This window comes from Armigeres subalbatus, chromosome 3 (assembly GCF_024139115.2).
Source record: "Armigeres subalbatus isolate Guangzhou_Male chromosome 3, GZ_Asu_2, whole genome shotgun sequence".
NCBI lineage: Eukaryota > Metazoa > Arthropoda > Insecta > Diptera > Culicidae > Armigeres > Armigeres subalbatus.
Window position 1 is genome coordinate 23364607 of NC_085141.1, and position 14047 is coordinate 23378653.

The 14047-nt window shown below is 44.8% G+C and overlaps 1 protein-coding gene across 4 annotated transcripts in view; it reads right to left on the bottom strand.

Moving 5' to 3' along the window:
* Window positions 1-13353, bottom strand: part of LOC134220555 (non-canonical poly(A) RNA polymerase protein Trf4-1-like) — an 84400-nt gene extending 71047 nt beyond the window's left edge. For 2 of the 4 annotated variants that reach the window (XM_062699642.1, XM_062699641.1), the window contains exon 1: window positions 12890-13353. The gene's annotated coding sequence lies outside the window, so the exon portion shown is untranslated. Of the gene's footprint in view, window positions 1-1232; window positions 1398-12889 lie in introns of those variants that run through there. The other 2 variants (XM_062699645.1, XM_062699644.1) reach the window with 2 other exon arrangements.
* Window positions 13354-14047: the final 694 nt, after the last annotated feature.

The following is a 14047-nucleotide window of genomic DNA, read 5'->3' on the forward strand; positions in this document are numbered from 1 at the left end:
ATTCTTTTGCCCAAATTTTTTTGCTGAAAGATTCGTTTGGCTTAATAAGTCATTTGGTCGAAAACGCCGCCTCGCCGAAATGATCATTTGGCAGGAAGAACCATTCGGCCGAACAAGTCGACATTTTTTACCTGTTCAGCGGATGAGGGCAGTTCAGTTGAGTAAGGGCAAACGACACTCTCTGTCAAATTTCCAGTTCCGGCTTAAGTAGCCTTTAGCCAAATGATATTTTCGATCAAAGCATGTTCGACCTAATAACCGTTTCGGCCAAATAGAAGGTGACTAGATCACTTTCGGTTTAATATGTTTTCCACCAAGTAGCATTCGAACGAATGGTCTTCAGGCCGAAATATCATTGAACCGGATAAACCATTAGGCTGAAATCTACCTGAACGAAAGGATCACTTAGCTGAAAATGTCATTTGGCTGAAATGGACATAAGGCCGAATATAAGTACAATTATCTGGTTTTCAATGTACAAAATTTAAGGTCAGAAAATCAATTGTGAAGCTTGATGTAGCATATACCTACGTCCTGCATAATGGTATTTACTTCTAAAATCAAAACATTTGCTAAATGTAAACTCTCTAAAAGCGACGAATTCCAAAAGTAAATTCTGATCATCCGTTCATATTGCTGGAAGCATTCCATAAATCTCCAATGGATTTTATGCATGTTTTATCCGTATAATTATAGTGATTCAACCTCCGAATACATGCATCCACAGCAGTGATGCATGATGATGCGTTATTGCTACATTTGGCCAATTCACATCGAATACCTCCCACAGTGCAGCAGTACCCGTGGACGTTCGCCTAGCCGCACTAGCAGCATGTGTGCACTACTTCCAATTTAGTCCATCTCTTTCGTTCGGCCATGTGCCGGCCACTTGATCCGGTTTGTACGATCCCTTTCTCTCCTGCTGTCGGTCGACACGGCTCGGTACTTCGATCGCGAGCACATGTGCACATATTAATTTACTATCACTTTGAGAATTGGTTGAATTTTTTTTATTGCGTTTCCCAACGACGTCACACACTTCCCCACTGTGTATCACCCCATAGGAACACCAATGTGCTCCACCGTTCAAGTTCACCATCGCCAATTTTCTCCCATACCACCCAATGGTGTATGCGAAATTAACTCTTTTTATTTCTCTTCCGAGATGGGTATTTTTCTTTCTTCACTTGGTCTTCATTTTCCTTTTTCTAATTCCCTTACTTGTGTCTTACCGCAGGAGGAAAATTTTAAGCCACTTTCAATGCCGAGTAACCCCGACACTGAACCAGGAGCACCAGATGATATGACGAGTTTTATCGGAGGTCGCACTCGACACAATAAGCAATTTCACACCATGTCAGACCGAAAAGATAATCGACGAGCGAAATAAAAATGCCCTTTAAATTGGACGAGACTGGTAGCTAATTATACACGCACACAATGATTCCGTTCGGCCCCACCACACTTCGCGAATGGTCCAGGTTCTCGATTTTGTGAGAGGTACACATGGATTAATCACCACCGCACTGCACAACCACCGAGCGAGTGAGATTTTTTTGCGGAACGAGTTTTCGGCTACACCTCACGTAATTTTTCCGTCTCTTTATTCGCAGACTCAAAGAGGCAGCAATCGGCCGTGTCCGCAACGGTGCTGATGATGATGGCTGTCTGCCTGCAACGGATCGGAACCATCGGAACAGTCAGACTTTGACAGATGGTGGAGGTCCCCATAAACCACCTACCCAACCCCAGAGGGATCCCCAATCACAGAAATGGGCAGTTTTTCAGTGTTCGTGTGCGGCGCAGGGATGCCAGTTTTGGAAATTTCGATGTAATTATTAAATGTTAATCAATGTTCATCTATTTTTGTTCAGAATTCAGATTGAGGGTGAGATAGATCTGAAAATCTCATCCGGTGGCTCAGCGGAGTAAGGGAAGATAAAACGCGATCGGAATTCCCGCGCAAAGCGGACGGTAGGAAGAGCCCGATTACGAGCTCGGTTCACAAAGTTAGCTGGCCATCTCTTTTGGAGAGCCTCACAAAAAAGAGGTGTTAGAGAACGCCCGTCACCGCTGCTGAGGTCGATTTGGATTTCATTACCATCAATGAATTATTGGCAGTGGCTGATTTTCTACTCGCCGCTTCCACATCCAGGCGCTACCGTATATGCGCAAATAGCCAGCATGAGTTAACCCCCAGAAATTTGTATGGTGAAAGGCATCTAACGCGGGTTTTCTCTAAAATAGAAACTTTTCATGAAAAACTATTTGGTATCGGTTATGTAGGAAGGTGTCTGCTACTACGCCTACCAAATATTTTTTCGATGTAGGTGCTTAATTTTGAGAAATCGAACCTTAGATGCCTTTCGCCATACTGATTTTAGAAAGTTAACTCCTAGTGTGCCGCTGTAAGCACGCTCAAAGCAGGCGATTCATTGGAGGGCTACAATCTACCAGCCGGGTCCAACAACTGTCGGGTTTGCTTACATGATCGAATGAAGGATGTTGAGTGTCCTTTTTTCCTGGCTCTTTCGTGTAATACTTCGAGAGGCGAACCCTCTGGGAATATATTTGCTTACCATGAGTGTATGGAAACGAAAATCATTTCAGCAACGCATCCAGATGAAATCTCGGGTACTTTTTCAAATCGGAGTATGTAACATTTTGATCAAGCTGAGAAAATGGGCTTGGAAGTTTTCAGATTTTATTTTTATTCCTATTTAGAGACTAAACATTTTAATTGCAATTGAATTCACCCCTACGATACATTATGAAAAGGTTCACCGTCACTGACTCTGACATTTGCACTGCGTGTGAACATTTCAGTTATTTTGATAAAAAATTATGTTACAACGTTCTGCAGCAGATAAATCACATACGTCGTTTTGATAAGTCAGCATGACCGAGGTCATGCTACTTTCGTCGAAATGTTACGCTGCTCCGTCAGCTGCATTGTTGATACGTCGAAATGTTGCGTCAAGTTGAAACGTTTCACGTACATGCGACAAAAAAGTTGCAACACTTACAACACGACGTAACAACATTTGATGCAGAACAACAACGTAAAATGTTTTTCTTAACGAAAATCGGAATATACCAGCAACAAGCTTAATTTTGAAATCAGTGATGAAAAAGTACAAACAGACGCACGTTTTAAACTATTTAGTTGTTCGAAAAAACTTTTTAAAGTACATTTTCTGCTAAGCGGTGTATGTGCAATATTTTCAACAATGATGTTACACCGTTTTGCAAAAAATTGATTTACATTTTTAATAACACATTTTTATCTAGCTTTGAAGATATACACATTTTTATATGAATTTTATACCATATGCTGTTGAAAACGGGTTTGTTTACAATTTGCGACATACGTCGTTTTGAAAAAGTACCCGAGAAATAGTACTCAGAATTGGAACATGCGATCTATTGACGGTTTCTTCGTCGGACCTAATTTACCTTCTTATATGAATCCCGATAAGAATTACGGTGATCTCTATCTTCTACGACTGTCCGGCAAAAACGATACTTCACTACCGAATCTCCCTTTCCTCACCAGGAAGTCGATTGAAGCATTCGCCGGAAAAATTGAAGGAGCTTTTAATGAAGCAAGGCACACCAAAACCAGGTCCAAAAAAAACCTTAGCTTGCGGCCGTGTGGGAAATGCTCAGGCCAACATGGAATTTCCGAGGACCGTTCTTGCCCTTCCGATACTTTCTGCAAAGCTTATGAAACCATCGACCAGTGTCTCGAGTCGCACTTGCCCCTGCTACAAGAATCTCCCAGCTCTGGAACTGTACAAGCCGAAATGGAGTTTACCTCCCGGCCTATACTGGCACGCAACCAAAACCCTCGGCAGTATTTTCCAAGGAAAATGAAACCAAATCAATCCCAACAGCACAACGAGGAACCAACATTGCAACTCAACGCCATCTTAACGCTCGCTATCTAAGAAGTTATTCAACTCAAACGTCAGAAGAAAGTGAATCAGAAATCTACCCGCTAAAGTTCTTCCGTTTTGTCAAGGGAACTAGGGATTCTAGGGAGTTTTCAGCACGAAACGAGACCGTACACAGGCCGTTTCTACTGGGGGATTGAAGGACCAAAGCAATAGACTGACTTGCTTTCTATTCAGTGGTAAAAATTTAAAATTGTGAATAGGTTTTTCCTTGAATTTTTAAAATTGTTATTACAAACTAGTTTTAATGGATTAAACTAAATAGGTTTATGCAGAATTAGGCGGGACCCCCAAGGATGGACCCGAAGGAAATATTCTTAAAATATATTCCTTTCCTCTTAGTCCAATATAGTGATGAACTGATGTTCAACATTGCGCTAGAAGGTGTCATGCGGAGAGCCGGGTTTAACAGCCGGGGTACAGATCCAGTCAATTTATTTGTTTCGCGGATGACATGGACATTGTCGGCCGAACATTTGCAAAGGTGGCAGAACTGTTCACCCGCCTGAAACGTGAAGCAACAAAAGTTGGACTGGTGGTGAATGCGTCAAAGACAAAGTACATGCTTGTGGGCGGAACCGAGCGCGACAGGGCCCGCCTGGGAAGCAGTGTTATGATAGACGGGGATAACTTCGAGGTGATCGAGGGATTCGTCTACCTAGGATCCTTGCTAACATCTGATAACAATGTTTGTCGTGAAATACGAAGGCGTATCATCTGTGGGAGTCGAGCCTACTACGGGCTCCAGAAGAAACTGCGGTCAAAAAAGATTCGCCACCGCACCAAATGTGTCATGTACAAGACGCCAATAGTGAACGAGTTCGTGACAAGTTATCAAGCCGGCATCGTTGATGGCCGCTCGGAGACGGACCAGATCTTTAATGTACGGCAAATCCTTCAAAAATGCCGTGAATATCAGGTTCCAACGCTACATCTGTTTATCGATTTCCATCTATACGATAGTATAGACCAAGGTTCTAACAACAAGGTTCAATCACTTCGTCAGTAGATGAAAAAGATGAGCGCGGGGCTGAAAAATTATTGTCAGTGCAAAATGTAAACTCGCTGGCTACCCCATACAAAAATCCAAGATCCAAATGAATTTGACAGATTGGAATACCTGTATGTATTCATCTTGGAATAGAACGTGTATAGCTATGGAAAATCATGGACGAGAACAGGTGTCCCGGGAAGCTTACGAGACTGATCGAAGCAACGGTGCATGCAATGTAAAATTGTATCAAGATTTCGGGCGAACACTCCAGTTCGTTCGAATTCCGCTTGGAACTACAACAAGGTACCTTTCGTCTCTGTTGTTCAATATTGCGCAAGAAGATGTAATGCGGTAAGCCGGGGTACGATTTTGAACAGATCTAGTCAATTTATTTGTTTCGCGGATGATATGGACTTAATTACGAATACGAGGACGTTCCTCAGCAAAATAATTCGAAAAATCAAAATAAGATCAATTCACGGGGAACTGAACACGCAGATCGAGGAATTCGTCTACCTCGGATCCTTGCTAACGGCTGACAACAACGTTAGTCGTGAAATACGAAGGCGCATCATCTGTGGAAGTCGGGCCTACTACGGGCTCCAGAAGAAACTGCGGTCGAAAAAGATTCGCCACCGCACCAAATGTGTCATGTACAAGACGTTAATAAGGCCGGTAGTCCTCTACGGACATGAAACATGGACAATGCTCGAGGAGGACTTGCAAGCACTCGGAGTATTCGAGAGACGGGTGCTTAGGACCATCTTTGGCGGTGTGCAAGAAGACGGTGTGTGGCGGCGAAGAATGAACCATGAGCTCGCCCAACTCTACGGCGAACCCAGTATCCAGAATGTAGCTAAAGCCGGAAGGGTACGATGGGCAGGACATGTTGCAAGAATGCCGGACAGCAACCCTGCAAAGATGGTGTTCGCTTCCGATCCGGCAGGTACGAGACGGCGTGGAGCGCAGCGAGCGAGATGGGCAGACAGGTGCAGAACGACTTGGCGAGCGTGGGGCGTATCCGAGGATGGAGAGATGCGGCCTCGAACCGTGCATTGTGGCGTCAAATTGTTGATTCAGTGTTATCTGTTTAGATGTTAACTAAATAAATGAATGAAATGAACACGCAGATCGACAAATGAAAAAAAAAAACGGTTTAATAGCAACAACTCAAGTAGTCTAATTGTTACTATCTTTGAAATGTACCAGGCAACTGTACCAGTTTTGGCCATGTTTCTAATTTGGCCAGTTTCTCGCAGAATTCCGAAAATAAAGCAATTTCCGAGGGTTTTATCAGCTTTAACAGGAGATATATACCTTACACTTTTTCGCTGTGGAAACTGATCGATAGGGCCAAAACCGGTACACTTCCCCTAATATAATCTTTCAAAATCACAGCAAAAAAAATCCGAGATTGAACAACCCCAATGTCGTGATCTGACGCCCTTCGCTTCGACTAGCGAGGAGCTTGGCTACCTCATACTCGCGTAGTATACCGTATACCGACGCGGCTCCCATGCTTCAATGGCCGGCTTGGTACCACCCGATCATCCGGATGGAAGCGGAGCTGGTCCTCCAGATGGCTCCCACGCTTCGATTGCCAGGAGCGGTGTCACCCGCTTACCCGGATCGAAGCGGAGCTGGTCCTCCAGACGGCTCCCACGGGAGCCACGGGAGCTATTGTGATTGCCAGGGGCGGTGCCACCCGCTTACCCGGATCGAAGCGGAGCTGGTCCTCCAGGCGGCTCCCACGCTTCGACTTCCAGGGGCGGTGCCACCCGCTTACCCGGATCGAAGCGGAGCTGGTCCTCCAGGCGGCTCCCACGCTCAGGCCAATAGAGCGGAGCAGTCGTCGTCGCGTTCCGCATCCGTCGAAAAAGTGACTAATTCGCTATCATGCAAGCGCTGTCGTTCTGCAAGAGCATGTAACGTTAGCGATGTGGTCATCGCTGTTAATCGTTCGATGTATATTTTCAGTTGGAGGTTCGTATGCAGTACAGCTATATTGCTCTTAGAACTCGTATGCAACTGAGCAGTTTTTATTGACAATGTTTTCAAAAATTTCATTAAAATGTTTCATATAAATATTTTTTCATTTTAATTTTTAAGTACTATTACAAACGAACTTTTATTCACCCTATCTCATATACATACTACACCCAAATCAAACGCTGAAATCGGCGATTTCCTGCTTCATATATCAGGAAAACAGTTCCGTACAATTGTAATGCACTGGGAAACAGGGATTTAGTTATATCTCGCTTTATAATTGATAGGGGCTAAAATAAAAAGTAAACAAATTCAATTTTCATACCCTTCGATAGCATCTTCTAATAAAAAATTTTTTTTTTTTGAATCGACATCGGCCCGAGCTCGGAGATTCTCTCTCCCGAAAAGCCTTATTCCATGTTTACGTTTGAAAAATGCCATAAATGGTCTATAAATGACACAACAGTGTGACTTATCAAAAAGGCCTAGGGTAAAATGCCCAATAGTGGACCCCCTAGTAGCGCCCTAGACGAGGGCAGCAGGAACTATGTCCAAGGGCTTGACGATCCCTCCCCAGGCCATCTGCGAGTTGTGGCGCCTGCCTAGGATGTGGTGGGGTTTGACAGTGGGCCCTGTTAAACCTCTATAAAAAGCTGCATGTATCCGCAAGTAGGCTCCGCCAAAGCGACCGTGTGCCGCTTAAAGCGCACAAGCCCAAGTCCTGGTGTTAGGTGGGACGCTAAACAGCCCTGACACGACGGCCCTCCGACGAGACAGGAGGTTTGCGCAGGCCCAATAAACCGCCTTTAAAAACAACTATTACGAACGACATAGAAGATAATACGACTCGATACAATCGGCAACGACCTAGGCGTCGAATAAAGGATCACGATTGGAAGCTTGGAACATGGAACTGCAAGTCGCTAGGCTTCGCAGGTTGCGACAGGATAATCTACGATGAATTACATCCCCGCAACTTCGATGTCGTAGCGCTGCAGGAACTCTGCTGGACAGGACAGAAAGTGTGGAAAAGCGGGCATCAAGCGGCTACCTTCTACCAAAGCTGTGGCACCACCAACGAGCTGGGAACCGGCTTCATAGTGCTGGGAAAGATGCGCCAACGCGTGATTGGGTGGCAGCCAATCAACGCAAGGATGTGCAAGCTGAGGATAAAAGGCCGTTTCTTCAACTATAGCATCATCAACGTGCACTGCCCACACGAAGGGAGATCCGACGACGAGAAAGAAGCGTTCTATGCGCAGCTGGAGCAGACATACGATGGATGCCCACTGCGGGACGTCAAAATCGTCATCGGTGACATGAACGCTCAGGTAGGAAGGGAGGAAATGTATAGACCGGTCATCGGACCGGATAGTCTGCATACCGTATCGAACGACAACGGCCAACGATGCATAAACTTTGCAGCCTCCCGCGGAACGGTAGTCCGAAGCACTTTCTTCCCCCGTAAGAATATCCACAAGGCCACATGGAGATCACCTAATCAAGTAACGGAAAACCAAATCGACCACGTTATAATCGACGGTAAATTCTTCTCCGACATCACGAACGTCCGCACTTACCGCAGTGCGAATATTGAATCCGACCACTACCTCGTTGCAGTATGCCTGCGCTCAAAACTCTCGACGGTGTACAACACGCGTCGAAGTCGGACGCCGCGGCTTAACATTGGGCGACTACAAGACGGTAGACCAGCCCAAGAATATGCGCAGCAGCTGGAAGTGGCACTCCCAACGGAAGAGCAGCTAGGCGCAGCATGTCTTGAAGATGGCTGGAGAGATATTCGATCCGCCATTGGAAGCACCGCAACCGCTGCACTAGGCACGGTGGCACCGGATCAGAGGAACGACTGGTATGACGGCGAATGTGAGCAGTTAGTTGAGGAGAAGAATGTAGCATGGGCGAGATTGCTGCAACACCGCACGAGGGCGAACGAGGCACGATACAAACGGGCGCGGAACAGACAAAACTCGATTTTCCGGAGGAAAAAGCGCCAGCAGGAAGATCGAGACCGTGAAGAGACGGAGGAACTGTACCGCGCTAATAACGCACGAAAGTTCTATGAGAAGTTGAACCGTTCACGTAAGGGCCACGTGCCACAGCCCGATATGTGTAAGGACATAAACGGGAACCTTCTTACGAACGAGTGTTAGGTGATCCAAAGATGGCGGCAGCACTACGAAGAGCACCTGAATGGCGATATGGCAGACAATGGTGGCGGTATGGTAATGAACCTAGGAGCACGCGCGCAGGACATGCGACTTCCGGCTCCGAATCTCCAGGAAATCCAGGAGGAGATCGGCCGGCTGAAAAACAACAAAGCCCCTGGAGTTGACCAACTACCAGGAGAGCTGTTTAAACACGTTGGTGAAGCACTGGCTAGAGCGCTGCACTGGGTGATTACCAAGGTTTGGGAGGATGAGGTTCTGCCGCAGGAGTGGATGGAAGGTGTCGTGTGTCCCATCTACAAAAAGGGCGATAAGCTGGATTGTAGCAACTACCGCGCAATCACATTGCTGAACGCCGCCTACAAGGTACTCTCCCAAATTTTATGCCGTCGACTAACACCAATTGCAAGAGAGTTCGTGGGGCAGTACCAGGCGGGATTTATGGGTGAACGCTCTACCACAGACCAGGTGTTCGCCATACGTCAGGTATTGCAGAAATGCCGCGAATACAACGTGCCCACACATCATCTATTTATCGACTTCAAAGCCGCATATGATACAATCGATCGGGACCAGCTATGGCAGCTAATGCACGAAAACGGATTTCCGGATAAACTGATACGGTTGATCAAGGCGACGATGGATCGAGTGATGTGCGTAGTTCGAGTTTCAGGGGCATTCTCGAGTCCCTTCGAAACCCGTAGAGGGTTACGGCAAGGTGATGGCCTTTCGTGTCTGCTATTCAACATCGCTTTGGAGGGAGTAATACGAAGGGCAGGGATTGACACGAGTGGTACGATTTTCACGAAGTCCGTCCAGTTATTTGGTTTCGCCGACGACATTGATATCATGGCACGTAACTTTGAGAGGATGGAGGAAGCCTACATCAGACTGGAAAGCGAAGTTAAACGGATTGGACTAGTCATCAACACGTCGAAGACGAAGTACATGATAGGAAGAGGCTCAAGAGAGGTCAATATGAGCCACGCACCAAGAGTTTCTATCGGTGGTGACGAAATCGAGGTGGTTGAAGAATTCGTGTACTTGGGCTCACTGGTGACCGCCGATAACGATACCAGCAGAGAAATTCGGAGACGCATAGTGGCTGGAAATCGTACGTACTTTGGACTCCGCAAGACGCTCCGATCGAATAGAGTTCGCCGCCGTACCAAACTGACTATCTACAAAACGCTTATAAGACCGGTAGTTCTCTACGAACACGAGACCTGGACGATGCTCGTGGAGGACCAACGCGCACTGGGAGTTTTCGAAAGGAAAGTGTTGCGTACCATCTATGGTGGGGTGCAGATGGCGGACGGTACGTGGAGGAGGCGAACCACGAGTTGCATCAGCTGTTGGGAGAACCATCCATCGTTCACACCGTGAAAATCTGAATACTTCGGTAGGCCGGGTACGTAGCCAGATTGTCGGACAGTAATCCGGTGAAAATTGCTCTCGACAACGATCCGACGGGAACGAGAAGACAAGGTGCACAGCGGGCAAGGTGGATCGATCAGGTGGAGGACGACTTGCAGACCCTCCGCAGACTGCGTGGTTGGCGAAGTGCAGCCATGAACCGAGCTGAATGGAGAATTCTTTTATGTGCAGCACAGGCCACTCCGGCCTTAGTCTGATGATAAATAAATAAATAGTAGCGGAGTTTTGTTTTATTTATTATTATTTAATCAGACTTATAGAGGTTTAACAGGGCCCACTGTCAAACCCCACCACATCCTAGGCAAGCCCCACAACTCGCAGATGGCCTGGGGAGGGATCGTCAAGCCCTTGGACATAGTCCCTGCTGCCCTGAGTTTTGCGGAGTTTTGTTCTTCCTGTCATAAGGAGTAGAAATTTTCAACATCATAATTCTGTTTTATATCTAATAACAAATTCTGCGTATCCTCTTCACGATACATACATAAAACGCTCGAATACACGGCGTTATTCGTTGAAATTAACATTTTAAATTCTGACCGAGTTCGCCCTATAGTTCGTTCTTCTTCCTTATTGTGGACCCCCCAAAATATTCCTTTAATGGACACTCTTGTGTTTATTTTATAAAGAATTGGAAAAAATCATCTAATTTTACTTTCCATAGCATTTGCGATGCATGTAATCAAATCATAGGACTGTAAGGTTTGTTCTCCCGATGGAATTTCATAACAAAATATTCACATTGTGATGTAATAATGCAAAAACGACTGGAAGGTCCACTATTGGTTGGGGGTCCACTATTGGGCACTTTACCCTATTCCGGAGAAAAAAATTAAAATAGACTTAAATTTTTCTTTCGTCCATTCATTATTATTATTATTTTGTTTATTTTGTATGCAATTTTATGAATGTGATTATGTGCTTATAGAAGTTTATGCTTCTCAAAATATCATAAACTTGCGAAATGGGAATTGAAATTGTGATGCTTTTTTTCGAACAGCATTTTCTCAATGTTTACGTTATGGATGTATGCCCTTTTCACATGTTAAACAAGATATTAACTCATTTGTAAACGTACATAAATACGCTAAAAAGTCCATAACTTGAACATAATAGAAAGGGGGGTTCATAATAGCCACAAGGGACTTCTATATACATAAAAATGAATTTTTGTCTGTCTGAACCTTATAGACTCAGAAACTACAGAACCGATCGGCGTGAAAATTTGTATGCAGAGGTTTTTGGGGCCGGGGAAGGTTCTTAAGATGGTTCGAGACCCCTCCCTCCTTTGCAAAGAGGGGCTCCCATAGAAATCAATTCCTTCATAACACGAGAATCAAGCAGAGAAAACATCAATTTTAGGCGAAACGAAGTTCGTCGGGTCTGCTAGTGGAACATATAAATCAAAAGGGAGGGACATATTTAATACGTATACATAAACAAACTCGACGTTGCGTATTATGGACCCGGGGGTAGCCATAATAGGCATACTAGCGACATAATTTTAAAATGCTTGCTTTAGTAAAAAATATTTTTTTGGTGAGTTTGATGTTCGAAACACGTTGCGGATACCTTTAGCTTGTCATTTGTTGCAGTAAAACTACAAAAATTTGTCAAGAGACAGAAGTAAATTTCAGTCGGTGTTCATTACTAGCATTCATTCCCTAGGACTCAGAATTGTACGCAAGGATTACCAAAAAATATACTACCTATATCACAACTCAGTTCCTAGTTTCATTGCAATGATCAAACTGCAGAACAATTTTTTTTTATGTTTAGGTTATTCGACTTTGTCAGAAAAGGGGGGGGGCATTAATTTTCAGTGCAAAACGTAAACAAACGAGTATAAATTCCATACAAAAATCCAAGATGGGTGAGTTGGTGATATTGACAAGTCAGAGGTCAGAACACCCCCCCATAAATGCATCCTGCTGCAGAGTTGAATGGGAGGAAATACAACAGAATAATAATATTATATTATACATAAACGACTCTGTTCAAACCGTTCAAACAAGCAACACTGCAAATTTACGTTTCGATTCCGCAATCCACAAACACACACCTCAGATTTTTGACACTTTTCCTTCCACTGTTCGTAACACTCACACATGCATAGCAAGTGCACATGATGCACTCACACATGTTCTGCTTTGATGCGAGGTGTGTGAAGAAGACAGAACCATATCCCTGGCTCTCACCCGCGCCAAACTCTTCTTTTTCTGTTTCTTCACCTTCCACACACCAAGAAACTCCTCTGCTCTGTGCTCACAAAATGAACAAAAGGAAAAAAAATCTTTTTAATTTCAGCCTTGTGATTTTTAAGGATTTACTTGCTTCACTTTGAACTGCAGCTATATTTCCACTCGAATGTTTTCACCACCAACCCGGATGGCTATAATCCAGCAGCCAGTGTCCGGAATGATCCACAAAAAAAAATCTCACGTTACACGCCCGCGGAATGTGAAATTTCTTCCGCCACACTCGCGAAAAGAAAGATGGTGTGCACCGCGACGAATACTACGTTCAGACGGCACGCACTTATTTGGCTAGAAATCAACCAAAATATTTCACACGCGATTCCTCAGAATCTTGCTAGCCACGGAACGCGGATATCCCGACCGACGACAACGTGAACAGCGATTTGATCCGCAGAAAGGAAATTTTCCACCTCCGATCGCGAGAGAAAAAGACACCAGAAATATTGCACTTCTCGGCACAATACAATGATGGCGACAAATCAGAAAAATGCACACCGACCGTCGAGCGCGAGAAACACGCACGAAACGAATGAATGGATTTGGGATTCTCCGACTGCGCTGCGACTCAGCGGACAACCTGTGAAGGAGTGAGAAGCACAGCAACATAACGCATCTGATGCACTCAGGCACATCCAAAGGGAAATAGATAAAAATGGCTCTCCTTCTGACACATCCATACTGTAAGAAAGTGGAAAAAAGACGACGTGCTTTTCATGAACTTTAAAAGGTTTGCGATTGCAGTGGCACCTGGTGCTGGGAGCATGAAAGTAAAACACAGTCAACTGTGTGTTTGTGAATGCATTTTGTGCAGCTGTTGTGTTGCTGTTTGAAATGGCTGTTTCAATTTATACCACAGACAAACAAACATTGCCTTCCTAAATGTATCACAGTTCACCTGTTGAACTGCAAATTCAAATATTTATGAGATTGACAAACAATCACCACCGGTGCACTTACTCACAGTTTTTTCGGGATGAACCACTGCATCCATTTCATTGAACTTTTGTAGTATACCCGTTTCATTTGTTTAGTGCATGTCTTTTTGCTCCATTTCTATTGAGAAGAAATGAAGTAGTCGTTTTTTATTCAGATACTAGCAGACCCGACAAACTTCGTTTCGCCTAAAATTGATTTATTCCCTGATTAGCTCTCGAGTTATACAGAAATTTCTGTTTCATTCGTATGGGAGCCCCCCTTGTCATAAGGGGGAGGGGTTTCGAACTACCACAG